Genomic DNA, 11,944 nt, shown 5'->3' with positions numbered 1-11,944 from the left:
CCTAGCGTAGTCTTGAGCCTCCCTTTGCATATTGGGCCACCAATAACCCTGAGTTAGAGCTCTGTGGGCCAAGGACCTTCCCCCAGTGTGGCTGCCACAAATCCCTTCATGTAGTTCTTCCAGAAGTGCTTCCGTTGAGTCAGGGTGCACACACAGCAAGTACGGTCCTGAAAAGGATCGTTTATACAGTTTTTAATCTTCAGACAACCAGAAGCGTGGCGCCTTTCGACGTATCCTATCTGCTTCCGATTTGTCCTCGGGAAGGATGTCACTCTTAAGAAAAGACACGACCGGGTCAATCCAACTAGGTCCAGGTCTTACTAGATGGATGCGAGCCACATTGATGGGGGTAAGAGTTGGCTTTAGCAAATCCTCCACAAGGATAATCCTGGGAAAACCCTGAGCTGAAGATGTTGCCAATGTGGCTAAAGAGTCTGCATGGGTGTTTCCACTCCTAGGAATGTGAGCTAAGGCAAAGGAGTCAAATTCAGCTTGCTGACGTTTGACCTGGGCCAAATACTCCTGCATTTTGGGGTCTCTAGCCTCCATGGTCCCCATGACTTGGCCGACCACTAACTGGGAGTCCGAGAACACATGGATTTCCCTTCCACCCATCCTACGTGCCATCTGCATGCCTACCAAGACTGCTTCATACTCGGCCTCATTGTTAGTAGCCGAGAAAGCCAATCTTAAAGATTTTTCAAAGACAATTCCTTCAGGGGACATTAGAACAAGTCCAACACCAGACCCTCTCTGATTAGCGGCCCCATCCATATACACTTTCCAAGCCGAGGGCACTGCGGCCGTGATCACTCCAACTGATTTTCCATCCATGTGTGCTTCTTTTAGAGTTTCTTCCAGCAATGGTTCAGTAAACTCTGCCACCAAGTCAACGAGGACCTGACCCTTCATCGAGGTGCGAGGCTTGTATTTAATGTCAAAAGCCCCCAGGATGGTCCCCCACTTTGCTATCCTGCCTGAGTAGTCGGCACTACGTAGCACTGCCTTGAGGGGCAATTGGCTCAGGACAACCACGGTGTGGGACTGAAAATAATGAGGAAGCTTTCGCATGGCATGAACTACGGCCAGAAGTGCTTTCTCCAAGGGTAGATAACGCACCTCAGCTTCGTTTAAAGATTTACTAACATAGTAGACCGGTCTTTGAATCCCACTTTCATTCCTGATAAGGACCAGGCTGACCGCGTGTACGGCCACTGCCAGATAAGCAAACAAGACCTCGTCCGCCTCGGGGCGAGACAGAATTGGTGGCCGAGAAAGATATTGCTTGAGTTGTTGGAAAGCTAACGCGCAGTCCTCGGTCCATTGGAACCCTTTCCATTTGTTCAACAACTGAAAGAAAGGACGACATCGGTCAGCCGACCGAGATATAAATCTGTTCAAGGCGGCAATCATTCCGGTTAATTTCTGGACTTCTTTTGGGTTCCGAGGAGGCTGCAAGTCCTGAATAGCCTTAACCTGTGTTGGGTTTACCTCTATGCCTCTATGAGTGATCATGTACCCCAAAAATTTTCCAGACGCAACGCCGAATGAGCATTTTGAGGCGTTAAGGCGCAGCTTATACTTTCTTAACACCTGAAAGGTGTCAGCCAGGTCTCTCATGTGTGAGGGTATTGTTTTGCTCTTCACCACCATATCATCCACATATACTTCAACGGTCTTCCCCAGTTGCTGTTCAAACATTCTAGTCATCATCCTCTAGTAGGTAGCCCCAACATTCTTCAAACCAAATGGCATGACCTTATAATGATAATTCCCCGTTGGAGTAATGAAAGCAGTCTTCTCTTGATCCTCCAATGCCAAGGGAATCTGGTGATACCCCTGGAAGGCGTCCAGAAAACTCATCCTGGGATGTCCGACGGTAGCATCCACCAGTTGATCAATACGAGGCATTGGGAACGAATCCTTGGGGCAGGCCCTGTTCAGATCAGTAAAGTCCACACATACCCTCCATGTCCCATTCTTCTTTTTAACAACAACAGTATGGGCCAACCACTCGGGGTAGAAAACTTCTTTGATAGCCCAGCCCTCTTGAGTTTAAGAACCTCTTCCTTCACAGCCTCAGAATGTTCTCTGGAAGATCGCCGAGGTGGCTGCCTTCTCGGAACAATAGCTGGGTTGACATTTAAATGATGACAAATGAAGCTCGGATCAACGCCTGGAGCTTCATAAGGATCCCACGCAAAAACATCAATATTGTCCTTCAAAAATTCTAACAATTCCATCTTCTCTTAGTGCGGCAAAAGTATACCGACTTGAAAGAACCTTTCTGGGTCTTCGGCTACTGAAAACTTTTCTAACTCCTCACAATGTGTCTCCTCTCCTGTCACCGTTCTGGATGAATCAGGAGCTATTAACTGCTATAAGTCTTTGGTGAGTAAAGCCGAAGGCTCGGCTTCTGTCTGATGCAGTACTGCTGCCGATATGCACTGCCTGGCCACCGATTGGCTGCCGAGGATTTCCTCAACACATTCCCCCGAGGGGAATTTAACTTTAACATGCAAGGTAGAGGAGACAGCTCCAAGCGCGTGTAGCCAAGGCCTGGCGAAGATGGCTGTATATGGAGAGTACGCGTCAACCACAATGAAATCCACCTCCACCGTTTCTGAGCCGGATTGAACGGGCAAACGGATCTGTCCCTTCGGCACAACGGCTCTCCCTTCAAAGCTTATAAGCGGCGAATCATAAGGAGTAAGATCTTCCAACTTCAACCTTAACCCCTTAAATAGATCAGGGTACATGATATCTGCACCGCTGCCCTGATCTATCATCACCCTCCTCACATCGTAATTCCCTATCCTAAGCATAACTACAAGGGCATCGTCATGAGGCTGGATAGTCCCTACCTTATCCTCGTCGGAGAATCCTAAGACGAGCAAAGTGCCCTTCATCCTCTTCGGCCTGCTGCCCGCAACCTCGGCCTGAGAATGGAAAACCGCCATCACCCGAGTGAGACCTAAGCCGGTCCTACCAGGAGCAGCGAAGATAACATTGATTGTTCCCAATGCCGGCCGAGACGAATTGTTCCTCTGATTGTTTGAGCTGGACTGGCTGCCCTAACCAGTAGGTTGGCACAAGTGCTGCTTCAGTTTTCCTTCACTGACAAGCTGCTCTAAATGGTTCCAAAGGGTCTGACAGTTCTCGGTAGTGTGGCCCACATCCTGATGGTACTGACAAAAGAGGTTCGGATTCCTCTTCATAGGGTCTCCTGCCATCTTACCAAGCCATTTGAAAAAGGGTTCCTTACGAACTTGCTCCCACAACTGATGCACTGGTTCTCGGAACACAGTGCTCACGGCCTGAGGTGCTGCCGAGCCAGACTGCCCAACGTAATCTCTCCTCGGCCTGTTGTTGTGGTACCCGTCCGACCTAAAATCCATTCTCTCTTGCGGGATAACCTTCTCCTTTCCCTTACCTTGCTGTTGGTCTTCCTCCACTCTCTTATACTCGTCAATACAGTCCATGAGGCGACGTACACTACGGACGGGCTTTTTAGTCAAAGACTTTCTCAGGTCGTGATCAATAGGAAGGCCTACCTTAAAGGTATTAAGCGCCACCTCATCAAAGTCGCCATCTATCTCATTAAACATCTCCCAGTAACGGTCGGAGTATGCTTTCAGCGTCTCTCCCTCCCTCATAGTCCTGGATAACAGCGAGTCTAATGGCCGAGGGACTCTGCTACACGTAATGAACCACGAAGTGAATGCCCTAGTAAGCTCCCCAAACGAACCTATAGACCCCGATTTAAGGCCGTTAAACCACCTCATAGCAACAGGCCCCAGGCTAGAGGGGAAAACTTTGCACATCAGGGTCTCGTTGTGAGAGTGCATCGCCATCCTCTGGTTAAAGTGACTCACGTGCTCCACCGGATCAGTCCGACCATTGTATATGGTAAAAGTGGGTTGAGTGAACCTCCTGGGAAGCCTCCCCTTCCTAATCCTCCGTGTAAACGGAGATTTGGAGAGTTGGTGCAACGCCCTACTCATAGCATCGTTGCCTAAGCCCCTAGAACGAAGCTTCTTACGTCTGCGGGTTGGCTGGTCGTCCTCCTCACCGGAGGGCGTTGCACTGGTGGGGGAGTGCGACTTTGAGCTGTAGCCACCTCCCCTATCCTCCTCTGAGGAAGGATTAGACGAGGACGGTAAAAACCTACGTTTAGCACGGCGCAACTTCCTCTTCAAACGATTGATTTCCCTCTGCATGGACTCAGAACCCTCCCCGTGGGTAGTGCTACCCCCACCATGAGTACGGCTAGCCCCTGGGTATTCTGTGTGGACGCTTCCCTCACGATCCCTTCGACGTTCAAGACGCTCGAAATGATCCTCCGGTTGTGATCCCTGTGACTCTGCATGTTGAGCACCTAAGCCTGCCATAGTATCCCTACCTCTTCTAGACTAGATTCCCCACAGACGGCACCAATTGTAAGTACACAATTGCACCTGGACCCAAAAACAATCACGGGCTCAGGCCCAATAAGCCTTAAACAATAAAAATTTGTAGAGTGTGGACTTGAAACCTAGGTTAGAAGTACTAGGAGCTTGATAACAAACTTTTATAAATAAACACAAGTAAATAACGAACAATAAAGGCAAATGAATCTCCTCAGACTCGAGCCGAGGACTACTTCTTTATTATTTCTACTTCTTCCTTAAAGATTACACTTTCTCAATTTCTTTATTAGCCACCACCCCTCTTTCTTTGGCCTTTACCCCCCTTTTATACTTCATTCCCTGATACTTTTCGAACAGTGACTAGAAGTTTCCACCTCACTGTTCAGGGGTCACCTCCCCATTAATGCGGCCAGGGAGGTAGGTGCAGAGCCTTTAATGTGGAGGTGGCAGCCTTTACCCTTGATATTTTCTTTAATACTGGTGCATCTAAAAGATTCAGGATGTCCCCTTTTAACCACTGGTCTTTCCAGAGTTGTGCTTTGACCTTCATAATGAAACTTTGAATTCTCTAGGGCTTTTCCGAGGAGGAAACTCGTCCTCGGCTGTATCCCCGGACCCTCGGCGTATGGGCCAAATCATAGAGCTTAATCCTGGAGTAGGTCGGCCCTCTATGTTGCAGCCCAATGGCCCATATGCTCAATTGGGTTCTTTTACTTCCCACAAATAATATTATAAAAAATATATATATAGTTTCGACTATTGGATTTCCAAATTCTTCATTTTAAAAAAAAAATTAGAAGTTTTAAACGACCAAATCAATTGAAACACAAAATTAAAAATTAAAACCAAATCAGGTTTTAGTGCTTAATACGTATCCTTATAATTAGGACTAGACACGAGTGATTATATTTAATTAATTATGATTGGTCTTTTGAAAAATTAGTTATGATTACTGATGTGCCATAATCTCATTGATCTAGAATATAGGATATATAGGGGTGCACCATCATAGGTAGGATAGTTTAATTTGGAATTCTTTTATTTTGAATTACCTTTCTAATGCCACAAATTTGTCCTCGATTAATGAAAGCAATACAAACAATGACACTCAGGCCAAATTATCTTCAAGTGTCGAAACTTGTTCGGAGCTTGAGGAATTTTATTCTTACGCATCTCTTGTCAATACAGTTTAAAAGTAATTTATACAAAAAAAAAAATTAGGAGGAGGTGCAAACGACCTAATAAAATCACTAATTTACAAAATCATTTTTCATATATTGTCATGCTCATATGAATAATATACATATAAATATATATTGTTATGTTGATGTTTATGTTAATGTCTATGAAGTTTTGAGTATCCAAATGACAAAAGATGCAAATAAGAACATTCATATAGTTATAAATATATTGACAAAATTAATCATATCAAAATTAATAATTCATATAATTAACATTGAGTTTTCTATCATAATCATTCTTTTCTCCCAATTAAGAGATTTCTAGTTGCTTTCATTAGAGAAAGTAGAAAATCGAGATTGAAATCTTAACAACCTTTGCGGGGACTATACAAGGTGATGTGGCAGTTGGGCATAACTTACTCAAGAATTATTTTATTTCCCAATAGCATTAGGAATGGTGACATTGCCTTGGCCTACAACGTTGTGATTGCATCAACATGAAGAAACTATTTATTTTTGAGTTAAAGTCAACATTGTTGCCTTCAACTACAGTGCTCTCTGGCTTAGTATTTTTGAAATAATTATTGGTTTGATATTCATTGGGACAGTTATTGGCCAAGCTAAAAATTGTATATTTCTACTTTAATTATGTTGTTCGTAGACATAAATTATTGATATTGTATTCTAGAAAATTATTATTACTTCTATCACTTTTAGTTTTTTTTTAGTTATATATTTATATATGTGTGTGGGTGTGTGTGTGAAAAATAAAAAATAAGTTAAAATTCATTAGCTACTAATAAAAAAATAATAATAAACAAATTTTAAAATAGAAAAAAAACATTTAAATATAATAGTGAAATTTTAATGTAGATTTCAATACCTTAAAATTTTCTTAAATATGTATTTCTATGTGAATACATAGGAGAGAATTGGCACTTTGAACACTTTAAGACTTACCTAAAGCTACATTTTTTTTTGCACAATTGCAATTGTACCCAATAGAATTACAATAAAATAGTAGTCAGTGAAATCAATAAAATGATATTGAATTTTCTTTGGATAATAAAACTTGTTTAGAACTTAAAAACTCTGATCAATATTTTAAAAACAGAGGATCAATAAAATGATATTGAATTTTCTTTGGATAATAAAACTTGTTTAGAACTTAAAAACTTTGATCAATATTTTAAAAACAGAGGATTAAGAGGTAAAAATAGCATAATAACTTCATATGTTGACGTTTCATTTTCCATATTCCCCTATTCTCAAATATGAATAAAGATTAAAATATGTCTATGGGCTCAAAATAAAACAAAAACAACATTCTTATATTTATGTTTATGTCTTTGATGTTTTTATATAAACATTAAATAAAAAAAAAATATTTAATTTTTATAACCCTTCAACATTTTTAATTTTGTATGATTATTATAAAAGAAGTTAGAATTAATCAGGAAATTTATATATATAAAAAAATTATAGAAAATTTACATATAAAAAAAACATTAAATAACACTCATACCAGATGTGTATAATGTTCCTTTTAGGCTAAATTATGAGCACCCCAATACATGGCCTATGAAAGCTACCATGTCTACCAACTAAATGGCGCTCTTGGGTTTTGGTCGGTGTTGACTTATCCTGACACTCTAGTCGAATATGCCACTAGTTTTGTATTATGAGTAAAAGAGATTCCTAAATTTCTAAACCATAAGAGCATCAGCAATGGATATTGCAAATCTCAAATGTAGGCCTAATTTACAATTCAGGCCAAAATGCCACTCCATTAGATGTTTGGTTTTGTAACTATTGCAAAAAAAAAAAAAACAACAACAACAACAACAACAATTGTGCTATAGTGCGATTCTAAACATAGAATCACACTATAGCTCAATGGTAAAAATAAAAATTATTCTTTATTCCGTTTCTAACTCACTTGTCTCCCTCTCTCTCTTTCCTCATCCTCTCTCTTCTTTATTTTTTCTCTCTGCCTCTCTCTTCTCTATCTGTTGGCATGGGGGTTGGCTATCATGGGTGATGGATTTCTAGATTGGCGTGGTTGAGACTAGCATGGAGATTGGCATTAAAGACTGGCGTTTGGCTCCTTTTGGTTTTTCTGGCCCTAATCTCTATTCCAATTGTCACGTTCCAATTAGTTTCTTTGAATCGACGTGGTGGCGAGGTTGGTGGCGCTACTTAGATAGGCGTGGTGGGTGGAGGTCAGTCTGGTGGAGACCGACGTGTAGATCGACATAGAGACCCGCAGTTGGTGGTTTTGGTAGTGTTGACATGGTGGCCGGTTTCTGGGTTTGGTGGCCAACATTTGGTTGGTTGGGTTGCTATGGGTTTGCTAGGTTTTTAGTGGATACTTGGTGAGTTTTATTTTGTTTTATTTTTTATTTTTATTTTTGGGTTTTTGGTTCCGATGGGATTTTGTTAGGCAGAGAGTAGTGGTGGTAGGGATGGCAATGGGGCGTGGCGGGGCCGAAGGATGGGATCTTCGCCCCCGCCCCGCATGGATTTTTCTTGCTCCATCCCCGCCTCCCCCCACATGACGGGGAAAGTTTCTTGCCCATCCCCGCCCCTTAAGGCACCACAAAGCCTTGCCCTACACTGTAAAATTTTATTTCTTGTTAATTTTCCCTACAACTATTACCATTTTTTCAAATAAAATGACATGTTTCAATAATAAAAATATACTTGAAATTATAAATAAATTTATCCTATCAAATCAAACTAATTTTTAGCAAAAATTAAATAATATTACCTAAATGTTTAACAAGACAATATCACAACAAAAATCTCATAGTCAATAAAATAATCCAAACTCCTAATACATAACAAATAAAAATTGTCTAATTCTTCAAAAAGAATCTCCACTTTCTTCCATCCTTGTGACATCACTTTCTTCTTCATCATCATAATCATCTAGGATATTTTGGAATCTATCTTCAATTCCATCTATGGTAGATGAAGAACCTAAAAAAAAGATTAAATAAATTCAATCAAACAATTGAAAAATATAATAAAGAATGCAACAACATAAATCATTGCATAATTAAACTAGTAAATTTAATTACCATTAATTTCAACCCATAAGCAATTTTGAGCACACATTAATGCCTCTGTCGTCTTTTGATGAAGTTTACTGCGATGTGGACTTAACAATCGACAACTTGTGCTAAATGATGACTCTGAGGCAAAAGTTGACACTGGAATGGCAAGGATATCCCTTGCAATATGTTGCAAAGTAGGATACTTTGGCCCATTAGATTTCCACCATGCCAAAATATCAAAATCCACAGTTCTTGGCATTAAATCATCCTCAAGGTAATGGTCCAACTCCAATTTAATATTCCCACCCCTTTTTTTCTGACTAAGATATCTTTCAAAGTCCATAAGGGAGTCATCAACTTGCGGATCCTCTCCCACACAAGGGCCACGATTACCTTCCCTACCCATTCTTCCAGAACTGTAGTCACGAATCATTTCATAACAAATAATATTCTAACAATTCAATCTCTACCCCTTTGAATTTCATTATCAGTTCATCACCATAAATTATTGGAAAATAATATTCTAACAATTCAATCTTATATCAATTGGGTCTAAAATGGTTGCCACGACCATAACACCATGAATCACATTCCAATAACAATCAAATTTTTCCAACATTTTAAATGCCATACTCCTAATCACATCATTTGCGCTTGTAAACCAAGAATTTAAAGCTATTTTTATTTCACACACCTTAGGAAAGAAAAGATTAGTTGTAGGATATGAGGTACCTGAAAATAGCTCTATAATCTTGTGAAACACTGCCAATCTCTCATATATATTACTTGCCATCTTCCATTCTTTCTCCGTTGGAATGCACTTATAAGATGACTCACATATGTTCAATCGATAAAAGATATTTTGATACTTTATAGCAATAGAAAGCATGAGATAGGTAGAGTTCCAACGAGTCTTACAACTAAGGGCTAGTTCTTTGGTACATTCAACATGTACTTGTCAGGCTGTCTCTTTAAACTTTTGCCTTCTCTTTGTTGATGTAGTCCAAAATCCCACACTTTCTCAAACCTTTTCAATGCATGATCCAATTACATCCAAACCATCTTGAACAATCAAATTAAGAACATGTGCTACACAACGCATATGCAACATTGATCCACGCATAATAAGTGCACCACGTTGAAGCTTATCTAAGATAATTTTTATAACTACATCATTGGTATTGCAATTGTCCATATTCACAGTAGATAACTTCCTATCAATATTCCACTCCAACAAAGTATCTAGAAGGACACTAGAAAACACTTCTTTCGTATGTGGAGATGGCACATAAACAAACCTTAAATGAGAAATTTAAATAATTAGAACCAACAATGATATAAGTTCATAAAAAATTTGAAAAGAATTTAATTGAAACATAAAAATGAATATAAACTTTAAAAAAAGTACCTCATAACTCGGCTTTGTAATCTCCACAAACCATCAATGAAGTGTGTTGTTACAACCACAAACCCTCGCCTTTTGTTTTGTGAAGTCCATATATCAATGGTAATAGAAATTCTACCCTGATTCTTATGAATTTCATGCTTTGATTTCTCTCTTTCTTTCTCATAGATGCTCAAAATGCCCTTCTTGATTGTGTTCCTAGAAACCATCCTGAACAATGGTTGAAGAGAAGTTGAATATTTTCTAAAACCAATGTGGTCAACTATAGAGAGGAGATACTCATGCAAGATGATCATACGAGCAAGTTCATTTCTTGATACATTTTGATCAAAATTATAAGCATTCACACTTGCCATTGAATCCACTTTATTTTGATCTCTCGCCAAAATATTTTGATTCATATCCCTAATGTCTTGAAACTTTTTCCTTGGACATATTTTCATGTGGTCATGCAAATGTTTAGTGCCATAATTGGATCCCCTTACTAGCAATTTTTTACAATAATTACACTCAACCTTGTCTTTATCATCAACTCTCTTTCTCTTAAAATGATTTCAAACAATTGATTTGTTCTTCCCCTCTTCTTGAATTATTTCATTGCTGGACTGCTTGGACATTATTTGGCATATTCAACAGAGGTGATGATGGGGTTACATTATCTTCATCTACTATCAAAGGAAATTGAGCTACCAATGTTTTCATGTGAAGTCATTTTTTTTCCTGATATTAATTTAGCAACTTAGTAATGGACAAACTATATTTCTCCAACAAAGATAATATAAAATAATGGGAACAAAAAAAAAATTAAAACAAATCTCCTTGGCAATATCACTAAAAAATTAAACTATATTTATCAACGTCGTTAAACAATTAAATTAAAAATCATAGCACCGGCAGCACATACACAAATGGGAATTCATATTTCATTGGCCTAAAAAACACTAAAACAAATCTCCTTTATACTAAGAGGGCGTTTGGATGCAGCTTATTGCTGCGTCCACGTTTTGCCCTTTTATTTTTTTATTTTTATTTTTTTTCTCGCTGCTGTGGGGGACAAGCGCGCACTGTGCGCGTACTGTACGCGCACTATGTATGTACTTTTTTAGCAATTTTTTATTAAAAGTGGGTCCCGCAGTACTATTTACACATTTAAAAATTATTTTGCTACAGTGTTTTCAGTTTTCAGTTTTCAGCAATAAGTTCTATCCAAACAGACCCTAAGTAGTGTGCATTATTTAATTCCTCCCATTTTGTGACTATTTCATAGAGAATGGGACAAAGTCTCAAACCTATACCTTATATATTTTTTTAAATAAAAATACAGAAAACAAAACTAAATTGTATATAATTTTTGTGTGGAGAACAAGAACAATCAGCTAGAGCTAATACATGATTGATGCCATCATATCGGCAATCAAACCAATAGGGAAACATATTCCTCACGTTCTCCATTCACCACCTCATATTTCTAATATGAAAATTCAAAAACAAAAACCCAGCTCATAAAATAGATATCGATTTTGACAAGCATAAAGAAGTAGTGTTGTTAAGCCAAGTGAAATCCCAATGGGAATTCCAAGTGTTAAGAGAAAAGGGCGTGTGTGTAATTGGGTAACAGAACCACGGCATACTTGATTGCCTATGAATGTGAATATGACAGTGTGCCTTATAATATAACAGTCAAATGCCCACACAAAATTACAAAAACAATGACACAGACATAGATAATTAGAGCCTCAAACCCGTACCTTAGTAGAAAATAATTATATTATGTTCATGATGAAAAGTAAATTGAGAAAGTCGCATAAATGATGAATGAAATTAGTAATTCAATAGTATATAAATTTTTTTCTAACAAAGACAAAAAAAAAAAAAAAAATGTTAAAATTG

The 11,944-nt window shown here is 39.0% G+C and overlaps 1 non-coding gene across 1 annotated transcript; it reads right to left on the bottom strand.

Moving 5' to 3' along the window:
- Nucleotides 1-11,420: 11,420 nt before the first annotated feature.
- On the bottom strand, nt 11,421-11,504 carry LOC142637744 (small nucleolar RNA Z102/R77). The gene has a single exon (XR_012844869.1). It is a non-coding gene; the product is annotated as a small nucleolar RNA Z102/R77 (small nucleolar RNA).
- Between the last annotated feature and the right edge of the window lie 440 nt (nt 11,505-11,944).

This window comes from Castanea sativa, chromosome 5, assembly GCF_040712315.1.
Source record: "Castanea sativa cultivar Marrone di Chiusa Pesio chromosome 5, ASM4071231v1".
In the NCBI taxonomy this organism is placed as follows: domain Eukaryota; kingdom Viridiplantae; phylum Streptophyta; class Magnoliopsida; order Fagales; family Fagaceae; genus Castanea; species Castanea sativa.
This window is presented reverse-complemented; position numbering and strand designations above follow the sequence as displayed.